At 43.3% G+C, this 8,405-nt stretch overlaps 1 long non-coding RNA gene across 1 annotated transcript in view; it reads left to right on the top strand.

The window, feature by feature from the left end:
• LOC308171865 overlaps nt 1-8,166 on the top strand; it is a 25,206-nt gene extending 17,040 nt beyond the window's left edge. Inside the window, exon 3 of the long non-coding RNA XR_013937851.1 lies at nt 8,153-8,166. This is a non-coding gene — a long non-coding RNA (uncharacterized lncRNA). The remainder of the gene's footprint in view (nt 1-8,152) is intronic.
• The last annotated feature ends 239 nt before the right edge of the window (nt 8,167-8,405 follow it).

The following is an 8,405-nucleotide window of genomic DNA, read 5'->3' as shown; positions in this document are numbered from 1 at the left end:
TACATTTTCAAAATCACATCAGGATAAGCTAGTATGAAGCTATTTTTGCAGTTTTTCTGTGTAGGAGGAGGCAGGCTAATTTAAAAGAAGCGCCCTCTAGTGGTCTGTGTGTGTAAATAGCAGATTGACATTGTAAAAAGGGACCCCCTTTCTCTTCCAGTGATTGGCAGCAGGTGCGGTAGTTTCTAAACATAATGAGACAGTGAGAGCAGAGGAACTCGCACACTGCATACACTTGAAGGGAAACTCCTTAGACAGAGATGAGAAGAAGAAAATCTCTTGATTGTATCATGCTCTTACAAAAAGTGCTAAGTGCTCTGGTGCAAAACGTGCAAGGTGCGGGACTTTTTGTAAGAGCATGATAAAAAAATAAAGAAAACATATTTTTCTAATCTCTGTCTCAGTTTTCCTTAACGTGTCCTAGCATGCTAGCAGGTGTTTTCATATAAAATGTTATATATTATATAGCTGACTAGTGAGCCTGCATCAACCTTAATGCTATTCAAGTGCAAGAAGATGACATTTGTCTTCGCAGTTTAACATACACACATTAATCTGCTGCGGGAGTAAACACAGCGCAGTAGAATGACGTCACACCGTCATATGAATGTGTGTATGTTAAACTGCGAAGACAAATGTAATCTTCTTGCACTTGAATAGCATTAAGGTTGATGCAGGCTCACTAGTCAGCTATATAATATATAACATTTTATATGAAAACACATGCTAGCATGCTAATTTCACACATAATTCGCTCCTGAATCGTTGATGGCCCTGCCAGGATTTGGCATGACAGCGCCACCACCACATTAAGCCACAGTACTGCCTCATCACCACCCACACATTCAACAGTAAAAATATGGACAACAATGGTTTCAAGACAAAAATAGACAGTAGGCTGAGACATATTTTCATAGAGACATGAAATTCATAGAGACACAAATGTTATTGATTTTTTTGAGGGGGGGGGAATTTGGCGACCTCCAGGCATTTGGCACCCTAGGCGACCGCCTAGTTCACCCTGCCTAGGACCGGCCCTGACCACGGTTTATACCAACCTAGAACAGAACCCGCAGCCTTCCTCCAGAGAACACCTCACCAGACTATCAGGCTGTTTGACGACGAGCGGCCGAACATGCCGTGAAGAGCCATTCTCTGCCAGCTCGGTTTCATAACCACATCCCGGAGGAACACGGAGACGTGACTGACCCCCCGCAGAATCCAGGTGGACAGAACGAGTCACGTGGTCAACTAGCAGATGATACTCACCTGGGGACCTGTCAGTCACGTGTCACCTGGTCACGTGTCACCTGGTCAGACCGAACGGGACATTCCTGGGCGAATCACAGACCCGGTAAAACAACAGACATTCATTCCAGAATTAAACTTTAAGCATTAAGATGGACTAAATTCAACTTATTGAGTCATTTGTTGATGACATTTTTCAATGTTTGCTCATTTTAAGAGTGTCATAGGAAAGGGTCTGAATGCTTATGTACATGAGGTATTTCTGTATTTCAATTTTAATACATTTACTGACATTTCTGGGGGGGTATTGTGATGGCAAATTTGATGGCAATTTTTTTTTATGTAATCCATTTTAAATTGAATCTATAACACAACAAAATGTGGAAAAAGTGAAAGGTTCTGAATACTTTCCGAAGGCGCTGTGTCTGTCAGTGTTGGTGTCACAAACAAACAGTTAAAAAGTTATGGCCGCTAAAAGTTGAAAGATTAATCGTGTTGCTATAGTGCCCCCTTCTGGAATGTTGGCGTCAGTGGGCGTGTGTCTCCACGTCAGTCACGTCGATACTGATCAGGGGAGGCTCGCGGAGGTAGAAATCGGAGGCTCAGTGTAATGTAACCCTAACCTCCACCAGCCTCCCCTGCTACTGTCTACAGTGAAACAACAACAATACTGTTGCAATACTGAAATACAAATGTGAACATGTCAAGCCTGCAAACTGCGACACTTTAAATGAATGTGCAATAATACTATGTGCAATATGACAACCCTCGGGTACATAAGGTTCAGAGATAGGAAATGTTAGAATAGGTATAGCATAGCATAGAGTACAGCACAGTGTTTTATTTGTATAGTATAGTATAGTGGATAGTGTACATAGCCTTTATTTATGTAAACCAGCTCTTTTCCCTTCTTGTTTTTAGTTTTTTTCCAAGCACCAGGGGAGCCCCCCCTCCCAAATTTCGTTGTATGGTACCTGTACTGTATTAATGACAATAAAGACCATTCATTCATTCATTCATTCATTCATAATAATAACAATAATAATAATAATAATAATAACAGATGCTTTTATTTTGTGGCACAGACCAACAGCCAAACAACAGCGCGTTGGAGGTGAAACACCAAATAGGACTTCGTCTCAGAACAGGAAATGATTAGTTCCAAGGAAAGCATGAATACTGAAGGACAATACGAGAATGAGAGGGAAAAAAACTAAAACTAAAAGTAATAAATGACATGAGGAGAAGTGGTAAGCGATGATGACATACACATTCCGAGGGACATTATTTAGAGGACGCTGCTGTGACGTCATTTCCTGTCGTCTGTGGGTCCAGTTATTGGAGGCGACACACAGGACTACAGAGGGTCAACCTGTTGAGGTGAACCATCACCCTGCAAGACCAGAGGGTTAGCCAAGTAGTACACACTCTGACCACTAGGGGCCGCTATCGCGCTGTCTTCTATCTCTGCATAGACAGGGTCCACTCCCTCCCCTGCCCCACCATCACTCCTTGTAAGACTTGTCTTTGAACTTCTCCTTTGAGAACTTCTCCTGTGAGAACAATATCTCCAGGCTAAGATGGTGATCGTCAGCAGAGAGCCTGCTCCAACGACCACACCGACAGGAACCTTCCAGTAATAATCTGGATGTGTTTCTCCTTCATCTCCTGTTGGAGCTCTTCTGCCCATCTCCTCTTCCTCTTCTTCTTCTTCTTCTTCTTCTTCGGGTGAAGGGTTTGGGGTCACTCTCAGAAATATTGTTGGTCTCCCGTTGCATTCGTACTGCCCATGGTCTGATAATTTCACTCCTCTTATGGTCAGTGAGTTGTCAGCCGTTGAACCGTAACGTCTTTGTGGGTCGTGAATGATTATTGTCTTTTTGCCATCTTGAACAGTGAGAATGTCTACCATCCCTCGAGTATCGTAATCAAATCTGCTCCATGTCACTGTGTTCCCCTTCACAGCACGATCACACCTCAGAACAGCTGTTTGCTTCGTGTATACATCCTGGTTGGTTACCCCTGTCATAAGACAAATAAAAACTCACTATCACCATCTCAAAGTCACTAGATTAGATTAGACTAGATTCACCATCTCAAAGTCTGAAAAAACAGCCAGACAACTTTGTTAGCTTCATATACTATATTATATAGATTCTACTCAAACTAATTCTGTAATAATATCACCATAGTGACTAGACCTTCAACTGGTGGAGTCAGAACATCTTCAACAAGAAATACTTTTGGACACAATAAATACCAACTATTCTTACCTTGGGCTTTGCAGAGAGACCCAAAGAGCAGAAAGGAGAGATAAAGCAACATGTCTTCTCTGTGTGACGGTCAGTTTCAACTGAGGTAAAACTGCAGTGACGCTTTCATCACCTACAGCACATGAGGAACTGACGATTGTGAGAAGGATGTTTGTGACACATGTTGTTATGACACGCTAGGCCGATGTGGAATGGACAAACACAGACCTCCATATTGTTCGTGACCACAATGATATTTCACAAGTCTGAACCAAACTCTGCAACTGTGTGTTCTGCTTTCCACTAATAACGGTGAGAGCCAACAGTCAGGAAGTTCTGCAGAGACGAAATAGACTGAAAATAAACTTTATTTATATTCTCCCTCAACCTCCCTGGCCTACTACATACATGCAGTAACACTGTGTACACGGTCCGTCATCCAACATAAGAGAGATTTTATCAGGGGAGGCCGGTGGAGGTAGAAATCGGAGGATGGGCTCATTGTCAAGTCTGCAGTGGACTAAGGAATGGTGTCAAACACGCGTGTGCTGGGTACCATGTCTCATTCCCTTCCATGCCTGACCATGAGCCCGTCCTCCGATTTCTACCTCCACCAGCCTCCCTTGGATTTGATGTCACGTATAAACACAGGAAAAGAAATGATTGAGGGCATTTAACACACTTATGACATAAGCAAATGACACAGTAATGAATACAATTCCTAAACTAATCAAAGCGAATAGAACTTAAAACAAAATGGAGTTTTTTAGACGGCGGTTGTGACCCCAGGGTCTACAGTGGTGGTGGTTGGGGCCGTAGTTGCACGTCTTCTCTGGGACCAAAGTCTCGCTGTGAAGATGATGACCAACACAACAACCCCAAAACCACTCACTACACCAACACGCACTTTCCAGTGATCTGAGTGACTTCCTGTCTCTTCTCCTCTTTCATTTCCTGTTGCAACGGGAACTCTCGTGGTTCTGTCCGTCTCCTCTTCTTCTTCTTCTTCTTCTTCTTCTTCGGGTGAAGGGTTTCGGGTCACTCTCAGATATATTGTTGGTCTCCCGTTGCATCCGTACTGCCCAGCATCTGAGAATGTCACTCCTCTTATGGTCAGTGAGTTGTTAGCCGTTGAACCGTAACGTCTTTGTGGGTCGTGAATGATTATTGTCTTTTTGCCATCTTGAACAGTGAGAATGTCTACCATCCCTCGAGTAACGTAATCATATCTGCTCCATGTCACTGTGTTCCCCTTCACAGCACGATCACACCTCAGAACAGCTGTTTGCTTCGTGTATACATCCTGGTTGGTTACCCCTGTCATAAGACAAATAAAAACTCACTAGATTAGATTAGACTAGATTCACCATCTCAAAGTCTGAAAAAACAGCCAGACAACTTTTGTTAGCTATATTATATAGATTCTACTCAAACTAATTCTGTAATAATATCACCATAGTGACTAGACCTTCAACTGGTGGAGTCAGAACATCTTCAACAAGAAATACTTTTGGACACAATAAATACAAACTATTCTTACCTTGGGCTTTGCAGAGAGACCCAAAGAGCAGAAAGGAGAGATAAAGCAACATGTCTTCTCTGTGTGACGGTCAGTTTCAACTGAGGTAAAACTGCAGTGACGCTTTCATCACCTACAGCACATGAGGAACTGACGATTGTGAGAACGGTTTATGTGACACATGCTGTTCATGATGCATACACACACACACACACACACAGACACACACACACAGACACACACACAGACACACACACACACACAGACACACACACACACACACACACACAGACGCACACACACACTCAGACACACACACACGCACACACACACACACACACACACACACACACAACAACAGCAGCCAGCGTGGAGGAAGAGATGCTGCAGGTAGAGATTAACTCTGTCTTCATTTCCATTTGACAATCAGGCTTCCACACACACATTAGTACCTGTCACCACCCAGCACCCAGCACGTGTGTGTGTGTGTGTGTGTGTGTGTGTGTGTGTGTGTGTCTGTGTGTGTGTGTGTGTGTGTGTGTGTATATATGTGTGTGTGTGTGTGTGACAGCAGCCATGAGACCGGGAACAAGTCAGCAACAAGACTCTCTTCACTACCCTGGCTCCCCGCTGGTGGAATGAGCTCCCCACGGCTGTCAGAACTGCAGAGTCACTACCCATCTTCCGTCGTAGACTGAAGACCTCCATCTCTTCAGGTTACACCTTAACTGCTCCTCCTGAGACTTCTACTGCCCCCCAGCACTACGTCTCCTGAAAACACCCGCTTTTCCCCCTTTACTGTGTCCCTAATAACTTCTATTGCCCCCCCTTGTACTGTTTCTCTGTTTCTTCAGTGTCTAAATAAAAAATGTAAAAAAACCTAGGTTTAGAAGAAGGTGATAGGAGAAGGTTTTTCCTTCTATCAACGGCCCGGGGCCTGAGCTGGATTACTCTTCCTGCTACGACTGGTGGATTGACGATTCACATGCTTAGTATTCAAACTTATCGATTGTAAGTCGCTTTGGAATAAGGCGTCTGCTAAATGCCAAAAATGTAAAAAAAAAAAAAAAAAAAAGATGGACCGTTCAGACTTTTATTCTAAAAAAAATAAAAAATAAAAAAAAGAATCTGAATAAAAGTCCAAACATTTTGGATTGGTTGGCGACCTTTTCCCCTGTTTCACCAGCTGCTGTGACGTATGATAGAAGTTATCACACGGCAAACAGACTGACTTATATAGCGCCTTTATCCAAAGCGCTTTACAACGGCCTCTCATTCACACATTCACACACACATTCACACACCAATGGCGGCCAAGCTACCATGCAAGGCGCCGGCCCGCTCACTGGGAGCAATTTGGGGTTCAGTGTCTTGCCCAAGGACACCTCGACATGTGGCCAGCCGGGGCTTATGATGACAGAGAGAGAGACACACACACACACACAGGGCATTCTCCACACTCCACACCTTAACATTCACTAATGTGGAAATAGAACCGAAGCTAAGCACATTTATTAGCCAACGGAATTGTAGTGGCTATTTGTCAACGAAAGAGTTTCAAACTAAAATAAATTATACAAAACACCACTGATGCAGCATGTCAGTTAGGCTGCGCTCAGCTACTTAAGAAGTCAAATGTCCAGGCCAGAGATCCACGCTTACGTTTATTTATTATCCAGTTCCAAGCAAAACACACATTCTCACACACACACACACACACACACACACACACACACACACACACACACACTCACACACACACATTCTCTCACACACACACACACACACACACACACACACACACACACACAACAACACTCATGTTCAGTGGCTGCCTCTCTCGTACTCTGGTAAAAAAAAAAAAAATCTACAACAGCATGTTTGGATACTGGATTCTGATTGGTAGTGATGGCGAGATGAAGCCGACGCTTCGGAGCGTGTATCGAGTAACAGAGGCAGATTTTTGTGAAGCGCGTACCGAGGCGTGTGTTGATGACGTACGATTCGGGAAGTGGCTCGGATTTGGCTCCTCCTCCTCCTCCTCCTCGTCATCACAACCCCCCATATCAGAAGCTTCGCAGCCTGTGACTCAAGGTAATGTATACTGGATACATTCTAATTGTCTTATTGTATATATTCACTGACACTGACAGCCTGTTTGTCTGTTTTAGGTAACAAACTGTGGCGTCGTTTAGACACCACAGTCCTGCAGGCGAGGACCCAAAATGTAACTGCAGATGCAACAGTGGAGGTCCATACCTACCTGGCTGAACCAAACATCGAAAGGATGCAGAACCCCCTACAGTATTGGGAAGAACACAAACATGTGTATCCTAATTTGTATAAACTTGCCGTTAATTATCTATGTACCCCAGCTTCATCTGTGCCCTGTGAAAGGATATTTTCAAAAGCAGGTGAAATCGTCTCAAAAAAAAGAAACCGCCTGAAGCCCAGCACTGTGGGGAAATTGTTATTTTTAAATAAAAATGAATAAAATGTTGTTGTTCCTAGTAACACAAGCACATTTATTCAATTCAAAGCTTCACACACCAAATCCACGGTGTCATTATCACTCTGCCTGCTATACATTTATTGTCCACTTGATGGCGCAGTAGAGCAAATGAAGCAACATGAAGCTTCGGTCCAAGTGTGACGCAATTTGATGGAAAGCTTCAACAGTTCAAGAAGCTTCATCTCGCCATCACTACTGATTGGCCAGCAACAGTGGTAAATACCCCAACAGCCCACAGTTCAGACCGCATTTCCTGTATCAATGCGCCTCCCAATCAGTCTGATTAAGAACTCCTGTGCTGACCTACAATGCAATGGTTGGTCTTGTTTATGGGACTATATTCTGTGGCGGAATTAAGGATATGTATTCTGAAACGATTAATGATTGTAAATAAATGAATCTAATGTTACAACTGTGTATTTATTTGTTATATTATGTGGTGGCTGTTCCTCCTCTCTTGGTGCATCACCTGACACACACACACACACACACACACACCTGCTACCTTCATCCCAAGTGCTGCCCCTAGTGGTTGCAAAATAGAATAAACAAATACAAAAAATAACAAATAATAATAACAAGATAATCAAACTAATGAAACAGCCCCATCATCTTACTAAGGACAGGTTAGGGTGTGAACAGGGGGATAGGTTACAGACAGTATCACTCAGGTCAAAAGGCAGGGGGTGGGGGCGGGTCACAGGAAGGGAGGCCATCTTGACCTTAGGGCCCTAGGACAAAGGAATGCTAATTCATAATAATAATACATACCTTGTTAGTAGAATCCATACACAACTATACAGGTAAGTAGGTAAGTAGGTAAAATGTATTTATACAAAGTGCTTTACATAACAAGGAAGAAACACAAATAAAA

The sequence above is a fragment of the Nansenia antarctica genome (assembly GCF_963989245.1).
Source record: "Nansenia antarctica genome assembly, chromosome: 16".
Lineage (NCBI taxonomy): Eukaryota > Metazoa > Chordata > Actinopteri > Argentiniformes > Microstomatidae > Nansenia > Nansenia antarctica.
The sequence above is the reverse complement of the archived record's forward strand: the minus strand, read 5'-3'. Positions and strand labels throughout refer to the sequence as shown.